This window comes from Lygodium microphyllum, chromosome 25, assembly GCF_053477565.2.
Source record: "Lygodium microphyllum isolate KBCC chromosome 25, Lygodium_microphyllum_v1.1.10, whole genome shotgun sequence".
NCBI lineage: Eukaryota > Viridiplantae > Streptophyta > Polypodiopsida > Schizaeales > Lygodiaceae > Lygodium > Lygodium microphyllum.
In genome coordinates this window covers 101,823,772-101,836,567 of record NC_141159.1, presented here as the reverse complement: position 1 = coordinate 101,836,567, position 12,796 = coordinate 101,823,772, and positions in this window count along the sequence as shown.

Genomic DNA, 12,796 nt, shown 5'->3' with positions numbered 1-12,796 from the left:
ATAAAGAGTGCCACAAGGGTGTCAAAGGAGGATTTTGCTCCTAGCTTGTTCTCAGCTTTGATTTTTGCTCTCTCTCTTCTCACATACCTCTAGACTTGTTCTAGTGCTTGCCTCTTGATCGCATCATTCATCAAGGAGTTAGCTCCACCTAGTTTTTATGTACTCAACATAATAGAATTAGAAGGGCTTTAGCCTCTAGAGGACTCTCTTGCCAACATTTCTTCTACTTCTTTCTTTTCAACGTCTCTGAATTCAGCTTTCATTCCACTATAAAGGGAAAGATATTCAATTCTAAAGGTATCAAAATACATTCTTTTGAGGATCACCATAGTGTCGTTGTCTTGATAATACCAACTTCAAAGGATTTCAATAGCATAGATTGTGAAGAACACTCTATCTACTAACTTCCAATGAGTTGCCAATTGGACAAACAAAAGGTTGTCAGTGCACCAAGCATCCCACGTATCTTGCTATTGAGCATATACGAATAGATTCCAACTCTTTTCCTTCTTGTTCTTGTGAACTTTAACTAACCACAACTCCTAAAGCTTCTTCACAATCTCCTAGTTGATGATTTCTAGAAATTCTTCAATGAAGGTCAAATCTCCTATGGATGGCCATTCTCTCTATTTCTACTTCTCTTTTCAGTTTTGTGGTAAACAATTGTCTGTTGTGATACAACTTTTTGTAGCTTCAGAAGACAGTTGAATCACTTTGTCACATAGAGCCTGCATCAAGATAGTGACATGCTTCCACCATTGAGGGATGCAATTCTTGTAGAAAGTGGCGCTGGCAATGAAGATCTCCAATTCTTCAATAGTTGTAGGGATTCTCCAATCTTCCATTGCTTTTTTTCCTCTTCAACAATGCCACTTCTTCCATTTTTAGTCTCTCTACTAGTGCGTATTGATGGCAAACTTCCCCAACTATGCACCAAAAACATGGATCTCTCAAGATAAGATCAAAGAAATAGGGATTTTAATGTAAGAAAATCTATCTTGTATTCATCAACAAGCTTGTTTTCATTCTTTAAATAACCACAATAGGAAAAAGAATACCAGGCATAGCAAATCTTCATGTAGCATCATCAAAAGAATCTCCCATAACTTAATCTTCAAAAAAATTGATCACATTTGTGGGAGCCTTCACTCAACCGCCAAGACCCTTGGACCGCTTATTGTTTCAAGCATTCCAAGCCGAGCACTAATGGCTACCTCTCACATAGCCGACGCGCCATCCATATCTACAGGTGTAGTGAGCTTACCTTAATGCCGTTCGAGTTACCTCCTCTCCCGCGCACTCCGGTAGCTCCATGATCCAAGTTCAAGCTTCAAGCAAGCTCCATCCTCAAGCTCCACGCTCCAAGCTCCATTGCCGTGAGCAAGACAAGAGAAGAGAAGAGAAGAGAAGAGAAGAAGAGAGGAGACGATGGAGAGCTTTTCCTCCTCGGTCCCTCACCCTCACACACTCATTCCCTCGCACTCTCACACTCCCTCTCTCAAGCACAAGCTCAAGCAAGCAAGAACAAGAAGAAGAAGAAGAAGAAGAGAGCTACTTTTGGCCACACACAAGAATCAGCTTCTCATTCACTTTTCAACTTTATATACAAAACCCTAAATCCCTTTTGGGCGGTCATCCCCTTTTCCCCTTTTTACATGGCCGGCCATAGCCTAGGCCCTTTTTCCCATTGTCCTTCTATCTTCCTAGCTTCCTGTCCACCGCTCGTCTACATTTACAAATTGCACGGGTGAGAGCCCAGCGCTCTTTTACAAGATTTCAGGGTGCGCCTTTTTATTTTAAAATGCGCCCTTCCCCTTTTGCCTTTGCCTTGGACTTTTAAGGTTGCCCTTGCGCTTTTGGCCTTTTCTCCTTTTCTTTCTTCAGTCAGGCTACCTTTTTTCCGCCTTTGCCCTGCGTCTTTTCCACTTCCTTTTGCTTTCTTCATGTTGGGGTTAACATTACCCCCCTCCTAGATGAGTGCCAGTCCCATGGCTCTCACCGTCATAGGTAGCAGGCTGTAGCATGCACCGAAGATGTGGGTGACAAGGATGCCTGTGGTTTTCGTGGAGGAGTGTTGGTGGTGGTGTGGCAGAAGGTCCTCGGGGCCTGTTGGTGGCCAAGGTGGCTGGTGGAAGGTTGTTGGAGTTGGTGGTAGGGCTATGCTGTGTTGGGGATTGCAGTGATGGCCAACACAAGTGTTGGTTTGTTGGGGATTCTGCACATGACGATTCTTTGCAGGCTTGTTGGATGGTAAGGGACAAGCATTCAAAGTTGAGTGTTGATGAAGAGCGAACAACACCTTATACCTGCAATTGGGAAACCTCACAAGGGTAGTGCTAGGCTTCTCATCATGCACAAGACATATTTTGATTAGTTTGGGACACAGGTCGAACTCTAAGCAAGCTTAGAGTATTGTCATGCACTTGAGGACCCAAACTGTGGATATACTTCGGTGCAGATATTATGTGAGTGCTCGTGCATACTTAGATATTACATAGTTAGAAGACCATGGGCTAGTTTCTCATAACAATGCATGGATGAAGCAAAGTTGTCCATGTGGAGAAGGAGTACACGTGAAGGTATATGAGACATCATTTGCATTGTAACTGCACGATGTAGCCTAATTGAATACAAGGACACCGCATTTTCAGTAGCTGGAAGCTATTGGACTTGCTTGATGAGTATGGTGTACGTTTCATGGCCAATCGTGTGGTGCTTATTACCACTGATTGCAATGGTACTAAGGCAGAGTGCAAAAGAAAATTGTGCAAGTGGGTCGGGGTGACAGGTCTAACCCTAGGCAAGACAAGCTCCCCAGGTATGTCCTGCCCTTGATGTGCCCTGAACAATTGTGGGTGATTGTAAGGGGCTAGGGGACTAGGGACGAAGCTGGTCGACCAAGGTCACCAGACGTACCTAATTTGAGGACCCCTAGGTGCTGTGCTGTGATCGTGGGTGCTTCTTATCTTTCCATTCATTTCTTTTTCTTTTCTTTTCTTCTTTTCTTTTCCTTTTTTTTTTAAATTTGCCTGAGTACAACCATTACAATATGTTGAGGCTATCACCCTTTCAATGGGTTGGAAAATGTCAAGCTTCGAAGGCTCAGAAAATGGATAGTACAATGATGATCGTGCCCTAGCCTCGTTGTTAGAGAAGCAGTTGGCGAAAGGGGGAGATACACTTGAGATATTGCAACCCTCCTTGCGGCACATGCGATGTAGGTACAATTGAGGTAACGACTGCTGTGAGCCAACTATAGAGCTTGGCCGAGAAAGGGGGCGTGGCCCATGGATGTGTTTTGGGCCATGAAATGTGGGTGGTTGGCAAGGGTGATTCGTGATTTCGGTAGGGTGGCTTTGCCGCGGCTCCTTGGGGGGTCGATGGTCTTGCGATGATCGAGCATTGAACACTTTCGCCCAAAGATCTGTCCCATCCTGTATCCACTTGTCGCTTCATGAGAGTACATGCATGGCATATGCCGCAACTATAATAAGCCAGTGCAATGCAAGGAGACATCACTGATCTGAATTCTATGGTGTTGACTTAGACATTTATCACCTGCGCTTGATTAGCTTTTTCTTTGCTAAAGGCGTAAAATATATTAAACGCAGATATAAAAAGTTCATACAAGTCGGGAACATGTCAACACTTAACAAGTCTGGAACACTTAACCATTTAAAAACAAAAAGTTATGGCCAGTTATCATTTGATAAGCCCTTTATGCATCATGGGCTACTCGATTTGTACGAGGCGGGGCGAGTCTGGGTGGCCGGGTGATTGGGGCTCTGCTGGTGTGGGGCTCCCGTGGGGGTGAGCAGGGAACATGTCGGCCGGGACATGAATGGTGTAATCCCGGCCCGCTACCGTCTCCAAAATGTCTTTAAATAATTCATTAAATTCTTCTCTTTCTCGAGCTGCCCTTTCTGCCTTTGAGCATCTGGGGCCCGAGCGGGAGCTGGGAGTTCATACCACTAGTGCTGCCACCTGTTGCGCGTTTCGAGTCTCGACTTTCTTGACTCGAGGATTCTTCAGCCTTCGCCCTGGCCAGTGTCGCTTAGGGCCTCGCTTCTTGGCATACCTTTTGATGGTGGGCACATAGAGCTCCGGTGGAGGGGCGCGTGCCACATGCTCCCGCCTTCTGCGAATAGCATCTTTGCATGCTAGATCTCCATGATTCTCCATGCGTTTCGCCGCAAAAGGAAACCTGCAAGACGCAATCCAAGGGTTAGACCTTGATACAGGATACAACTGTTTCCATGGAAGGGATTTTAGTGTGGTTTATGAAGCGCATATGACAAGAAGGGGAGGGGTGAGGCATGCGGTGTTTGTTGTAGAGGAATGGCCCCCATGCTGATGTTCGCGTGGCCTCCAGTCATTAGTGGATATTAGTTTATGCTAAGTCGCATGGACTGGTTGTAGTGGAGTGGGACAGGGCACATCCTCGAAAGGATAGACCAAAAAGGGAAGCAGGTGTATTGGAAAGGACTACACCCTGTCTACACCATCAGAGTTGTTGGTCAAGGCTTCCTATGGCGGCAATGTGGGTTGCATGCTCTCACCTGGAGGTGGGGCTGGTCACACACTTTTAAATGCATGATGAGAGGAGGACTTGAGGAGCTTAGTTTATCTGACCCCACTCTTTTCCCTGCGCCTGACTATCATTGCTTGTGTGTGTTGACGTTGTTTATACACGGTGACACAAAAAGCAGTGTTTATTTATGTACATATTTATGAATCCATGTCACTTCACGAGGATAAGAACCAAGTGTAGAACTCGGGGTTGTACCGGAGCGTGGCACACGCATCTACTATTCGTGGCAACTGACTTAATACTGATAGATATTTTGCCACGTCGAGTAGCATGGAACCTTGACCGAGTCTACTGGCAATATGTAACTCCTCCTCAGTGAGAACCTTATCAATCAAAGGGCCCTATAGCCTAGTCCCAGCTAAGTCCGTACCCCGAATGTCAGTGAGCACTCGAAGGGAAGTTGGTGCCACGTAGGTTGGGTCTCTTTGAGACCGCCATGTGGCCAGTCGCTCTTCTGAGACCGTCATGATCTGAGCCCCTAGTTCGGCCATTACAATGCGGCTTTCGCACCAACGTTGCTCAAATTGACTCTGGCCTGCTGACAGTCGCTTTAGTAGCTCTATGTCTACGAGATTCGGTCGGCATAGCACTTCATTGAACGTGACGGTTAAGCACAGTTCGTCAGCCTCCTCGTCAGGGATGAGTCGCATATGTTCATGCAGGAGCCTGTCGTAGTGCCCGTTAAGATGTTCTTGTTCTTCCCATGATAGAGGAAAGGTCAAGTAATCTCCAAGCTGCTCCTTGGGGATCGTGCCCATGTCCGTAAGGACGTAGATACGCGCGACCACTTTGAGCTTAGCCTCCAACTCAGTTAAGCATTCTGCGACACTTCTATATTCAACGAGGGCTTGCTCTGTTGCTATCTCATGCAAAGTTCTAAGAGTTTCCTTAGGCTTTAGCATGGCTGGGGGCTCAGGCCTAGATGAGCAAGATTGGTCAATGCTAGGATTTCTTATGCTCTTGGGATTCTCACATTTCTACTGAGGTTTTGCTGCTATTTCATCACGGTTCTTCTCGGATGTGACTGGCATAGATTTGTCACCCTGTTGTGACAGCGTTGCATCCACTCTTGATTGATCAATGTGAGTTCTATTGTCAGTGGATAGAGTGTTGCAAGTAGCTGTTGATGGCAACTGTTGCTTTGGTTTGTCAGAGCACACAGATGTGTCTGAGGTTTCACCGCTATTAGGAGGGGCATCAGTGGGTTCATTGGTGGATGGACTCGATGCTTTATTCATCAGCTCTCCAGCGCCCTTCGTCTCAATGTTCTTGGGGTCCACAACCACCTGCAACTGTTGTTGTTTTCTCTGCTTTCTCCTCTTTTTCTTGGTCAATGAAGGTGCCCCTCTCAACGACTCAGGACCTTGGACTAGATCAGCCGTTGATGTGCTTGGTTGGGCCTCAACCTTCTCTTCCTCTAGTGTGGCCTTACGGGACATGGCCGTGGCCTGCTGAATAGCCTCGCTGGGTTGTGAGAGCCCAATTACCTCCCGCTCTTCTGCCAGCTCCCTTGAGTTTAACTCCTCCAGCCTAGGCTTTAGGCCCTTTGAAAGTGCTGGAGTTTTCGAGGAAGTTGGTTGCAACACCTCTTCCATAGGTGAACTTCTAAGGACACGTTCCACATAGGGTATTGTCACGGGCAAGGGCTGTGACTGCTGTGATCCCTGATTGGAAGTAGTAGCAGCTAGTTTAGTGGGCTGGCTACCCTTGGTGGATTGCGGTGTCAAGTCCCTAGGGCGATCAGAAGTGGTCGTGTCTTTTGTTGCCCTTTGAGCACTCATCTGTGTAGATCGAGCATGAGTTGATCTAGTCACATTAGGTTGCTCATGCATATCCTTGGGTCGAGAGCTATAGATGGCGTCATGTCCCACCTCTTGGATATTTAGAAGCTTAGATGGAGATAGAGATTGGAATTGAGTAGTTTCCCTTGACAACCGCTGCTGTGCTTCCTGTGTTCGTTTGGAAAAAGAGGATATAGGAGACCTAGGACTCATAGGTGGACTTGGCACTGGCTGAATGATTTGCTCGAGGCTATTAAGCGATTGTGCCATTTGCTTTGTTGAGTGATCAGCCTTGCCTTGAGCAATGTTGTGCCTATGATGCTTGTTTTCCCCTTGGGAAATCAAAGGCTCATTGGGCACTAACGATTTTTGTGCATGCTCAATGGCTGCATATGACATCTGTCTATTTAGCATGCTAGGCTGAGGTTCTTTCCTTCGAACAATCATGTCCGGTTTCTTGCCTTGAGACCTAGAGTTTCTCTTAAATTTCCTCTTGTGCCATGCTTTTGAGGCACTCTGGCCTTCGGCTAATAGAGGAGGTTTAGCAGGGGGTTTTGGTACCCAAATCCATTGGTTGCCTGCATAATACCCTTGAGCACGAAGCAACGCTTTGGATATCCATCGTGGCGTTGTGCTAGCTCTCCATCGATGCCTTCACCTATAAGGCTTGGGCTTCTTTCGTGGTCTTCTACGATATTTGTGAGTCCAAACCCTGTCCTTGGCCTTGTCTCGACCTTCTTGTTTCCGACATGGCCTCACTCACTGGTTCTCATTGTTCGACCTGTGCTTGTATCAACTCTTCCAACAAGTCCTTGCCCTCGTTTGTAGGCTTGACTGTTATGTCATCACCTTCCTTGCCTTTCCCTTGAGGTTCGATGAGGTCACCCTTGCTAAAGATGGTGACTATCCTCACACCCGGTAGTGTCAGGTGTATCCTCTGTGCTACATAGTCAGCCTCACATTTGGTCGCCCTTTTGAAGGGTCTTCCCAGGAGGGTTTCTTTCCTGCAGCTAGCACTTTTTGAAGGAACATGAAATAGGATAGGCAAGCTTTCCATTTCAATTGTCGTAAGGATTTTGCACTTCCCTATGAGTGCTTGTGGGTGTCCCCCATAGGGGCTAAGAGTTGCACTAGTCGGTGTGAGCTCTGGTTGGCCTAGTAGGGTCCATGATTCATAGGTCAAGATGTTAAAATCTGCTCCTTCATCAATCAGAGCATCGATAATATGCTCTCTTTTCGCGGTGAGTTTGACCCTAAGATAAGCAGGTGGTACTATGTCTTCATCTTCCGGGTCCTGGCTTGTAAATTTAAGCCTTCTGACAGATGCCTTTGAGTTCTCGACTGCACGACCAGATGTGGATTCTCCATTGCTGTCTTGGATCGTCAGTGTAGTGCTATTCGAGGTACATTTCTCGTCAAGAGTGTCACGTCTAGTCACCTTCGCATTTGTAGCTTGCTGAAGTTGCATTTTGCTCTGACTAGACACGATTTGAACACAATGTCTTTGTGTTCTCGTGGTGTGGCCTTTTTGCCCTTGATGGCTAGATTGGCCCATTGATGTTCTAGGGTCTTTGTTTCTCTCTGTTCGGGTATGGGCTTTTGGTTGCTCTATTGCAAGTGAGACTCCATGCTGGCGTAGAGCCATTATTTCACTAGGGTCCAATTAGGAAGACCTGTCACTGTGCGCATTTTCTCTCCAACCTACTCGGGGGAGGTGCGGAGGGGGCAGAGCCCCCTCTGCGGGGGTTCGGGGGGGGCAGTCCCCCCTGGCCCACAGGGCCGTTACGGTAGACGCCATATGCAATTTGGAGGACTGTTTATAGCCAAATTTTGAACTATGTGCTCTAAGTTTCAGCCCAGTGATGGATCTGTGATGTGCCTTTAGCTCTACGTGGTCTTTTGGGGTCAATTTCGGAGTTTAGATGCGCCAGAATTTGTGTTCTGGATACCTGTCCGATTTTGACAGTTCTTTGGTCCGATTCTAAGATGTCCGATTTTCAAGAGTCTGATTATCAGAATCGGACGTCCAATTTTGGGTTGATCCGATCGGCCTAGTGGTCCGATTTTGGTCACGTCCAATTTTGGGAGTCGGATCAAAAAGTGGTCTGATTTTCAAAGTGGTCCGATTCTGGGAATCGGATCGGACAGGGTGGTCCGATTCTGGGCTGGTCCGATTATGGATTGGTCTGAGTGTCCAAGTGTCCAAGTCGGACGGGTTGGTCCGAATCTGAGTGGTCCAAGTGCCACGTGGCACGTCCGATCGAGCTAGTCCGATTCTGGGAATCGGACCAGACTGGTCTGACTCACTCTCAGTCGGACGGTCCGATTCTGGGAATCGGACCACTGCGAGTTGGTCCGACTGCATCGGTGGCGGGCGCTATTCCCGCAAGTTTGACCCCTCCTCACTGTCTGCTGCACACGATCACCACAAACTTTCTAGATCTGATTAGGGCACTTGTTGGAAAACACCAGACTCATCTGGAGCAGCACGAATCGCCGGTGCCTAGAAATCAGGGTAGCGCTTCCTCATCCTGTGAACTAGAAGTTCTCTCTCTCTCTCTCTCTCTCTCTCTCTCACAAGGCAAACCAAGGAACTGAGGTCTGTCCTGGCCTCCCAGGCCTCTGAAGGTCCTTTCCCAGCACTGCAGAACCTTACAGCTAGTTCCCTGTCACTGTCTCACCCAAAAACTTGAATCTGGTCCCCTGTTTCCCTGTTTTAGCCTGTTATACAGCAACAGAAAACCCTACTGTTTGCTTGTTTTTCTTCTTTTTCTTTGTTTTTTCCTACCCTAATGCACCCAATTCATAAAGTAAATACCTACACTACTTCATTCCACCACATAAATCTCAAGAAAGCAACAAACCTACTTGCCAAGGAGATCGAATACCATCTTCAACCCCCTCGCTTTCTACCTATCTACCTCAAGCACCGGTTTGGGGGAAACCCCTTACTTTGATGCTCGATTCGAAGCGCGCAAGCGCTCAAGGCCTGAATCCGTTGGTCCCGGCAACGGAACCAAAATGTGGGAGCCTTCACTCAATCGCCAAGACCCTCGGACCGCTTATTGTTTCAAGCGTTCCAAGCTGAGCACTAATGGCTACCTCTCACATAGTCGACGCGCCATCCATATCTACGGGTGTAGTGAGCTTACCTTGATGCCGTTCGAGTTACCTCCTCTCCCGCGCACTCCGATAGCTCCACGATCCAAGTGCAAGCTTCAAGCAAGCTCCATCCTCAAGCTCCACGCTCCAAGCTCCATTGTCGCGAGTAAGACAAGAGAAGAGAAGAGAAGAGAAGAAGAGAGGAGACGATGGAGAGCTTCTCCTCCTCGGTCCCTCACCCTCACACACTCACTCCCTCGCACTCTCACACTCCCTCTCTCAAGCACAAGCTCAAGCAAGCAAAAACAAGAAGAAGAAGAAGAATAGGAGAGCTACTTTTGCCCACACACAAGAATCAGCTTCTCATTCACTTTTCAACTTTATATACAAAACCCTAAATCCCTTTTGGGCGGTCATCCCCTTTTCCCCTTTTTACATGGCCGGCCATAGCCTAGGCCCTTTTTCCCATTGTCCTTCTATCTTCCTAGCTTCCTGTCCACCGCCCGTCTACATTTACAAATTGCACGGGTGAGAGCCTAGCGCTCTTTTACAAGATTTCAAGGTGCGCCTTTTTATTTTAAAATGCGCCCTTCCCCTTTTGCCTTTGCCTTGGACTTTTAAGGTTGCCCTTGCGCTTTTGGCCTTTTCTCCTTTTCTTTCTTCAGTCAGGCTACCTTTTTTCCGCCTTTGCTCTGCGTCTTTTCCACTTCCTTTTGCTTTCTTCGTGTTGGGGTTAACAACATTCTTCATATTATTCATAGAATCCATCAAAGAATCGCAAAAAAATAAAAGAATTCTCCACTTGTAATGGAATTTTATCACGTAGTATTCATCTTCAATGTCTTCATAGTCTCTCATGTAGATACAATGTCTTTTAGCATAGAAAATGACTATCTCTCATACTCTATCTCTCTCACACATATCCTCACTCAATAGTGCAATGAAATTACAATAATTAATCTTCAATAATCCTCTCTTGGTTGTGGATACCCCTCCCAAGAGGTATGTCAGATATGAAGATCCACTAGAGCCACTACAGTATCCCTTGAGAGCTCAGTACTGTCACTATCACTTCAATCTTCACTTCAAGTCTTTTTAGCTACTTCTTTCACTTCTTTGAGCTATTTTGAGCCTGCATTCTTCCTCTTCCAAGATTAAAAATTATTCCCAAGATAAACATCCATCCCACAAAACATTCACAGAGCAAACTGAACAAAAACATAATAGAGACAAAGGCTCTACAGAAGCTCAACAACAAAGGATAAATAGAAAGCATAAAAATCATACAACTTCAACAAAAACCACTTCAAACCATCCAAAACCATTCAACACACTCTCAATCAATCCTTAAAAGACTTATTCACAATATCAACCTCACCAGTATATCAAAATAGAGGCAAAATAGACTATAACAGAACCAAACATACTCACCGCAAGACCTATCAGAATATCAAACAAAAACCATCACAACTCTCCCAAACATAATTAAACTATCCCAAAACACTTCTAAAGTCATCAAAATTCTATCAACGCACCCTCATATCAACTAAAAACCATCCAAATATCAATATAAAATAGCTAAAAATACAATCATTTCAACACTCAACAATAAAGCACCCTTAACATCCTTGAGTTTCAAGCCATCCTTAGGTATATTAGCACACATGGGTATACAAAAAGTGTGCCATGACTAGGGAAGTGTCACAAGAAAGAATTAGGGAGAAAGGTTATCCTTGAACTCAATATTTTGTGAAATCAACTGGCTAAAAATTAAGTAAAATTCATTAAATGTGAGGACACACTAGTACCTTCCTTCAAAGGTCCATAAGTTATTTCAACCTATACATTTGTGATGTCAGACTTTTCTTGTCATAAAGATTTCATAGCTTTTCCCATAACTATTCATTATCCTTAGATGCAACAACATTGAGTAAACATGTTTAGACAATGACAATATAAGGGTAAATTTACATAACTCATCCCAATCATCCTGATCCATGCCTTTGGGCTTTACACTCTAGTTTTCAATAGCTTAACTCGCTTCTTTTGAGCCAATATCTACCATATTTGTGTCTTCTAATAGGTGAAATTTGTACCATCAAGCTTTTTTATTTGAGAATAGCACTATCATTTAAAGAACCATCCATAACGATAGTATACCAATGCAAAGTCTAAGTTAATGGGCTATTGTAAAAGGCTACAAATCAGCCCCCAAAACTCAGCCAAAATAAGGGTAAAATATAAGGGGAATACCAAAGTATAGAGCTATCCACCACATCTGCAAGCAATAGACTACCAAAATACAATGTTTGCTCTCCAAGACAATGTTGAAAAATGTAATTACACAATACTAAAATAAAGATAACAATATACATCAATCCAACTATGGGCCAAATTCCCAAAAAAGAAAGCTTCCACTACCATGGATATCTAAGTAGCAACTGGATACAAACAATGCAACTAGTAGTGACTAAGCATAGACCAATAGTATCAAAGATTATCATGAACCCAAAGTGTAAATAAATCGTACATCCCATAAGCATTGTAGAGGGAACTCTTGCTAAACTGCTAAGACCCACGGACCTCTTATTCCTTCAAGTGTTCAAGAGAGCACTAATGGCTACCTCTCACATAGCTGACACGCTATCCTTCTCTATGAGTGTAGTGAGCTTACCTTGATGTCCGATTGAGTTGCTTCCTCTCTCAAGCACTCCAATAGCTCCACGATTTGTGATACAAGCTCAAGCATCCTCAAGCCTCTTCCTCCAAGCTCCATCCTCCATAGCCATGTGCGAGATGAGATAAGAGAAGACAAGAGAAAAAGAAGAGAGGAGATAGTGGAGGGCTTTACCTCCAAGATCCCTCACCCTCACACACTCACTCACACTCCCTCCCTCAAGCACTCATAAGTAAGCAAGCAAGAGAAGAGAAGAAGAGAAGAAGAAGAGTCCACTTTGCCACACACCAAAGAATGAGCTTCTCAATCACTTTTTGAGTTTATATATAAAACCATAAATCTCTTTTGGGCAGTCATCCTTTTATCCCCTTTTTACATGCCGGCTATGGCAGCCTAGGCCTTCTTTCTCATTGTCCTCCTATCTTCTTCCTAGCTTCCTTTCTACCGCCCATCTACCTTTACAATTTGTAAAAGAGGGAGCCTAGCGCTCTTTTACAAAATTTTGGTGACTCCCTTGCATTTTAAAAATATGCTTATGCCTTTGACTTGGCTTTTGAGATGGCCTTGCACTTTTGGCCATTTCCCTTCTTGCTTCCTCCGTTGTGTCTAATTTCCTTCGAGGCCACCTCTTTTAAGTGACCCAAC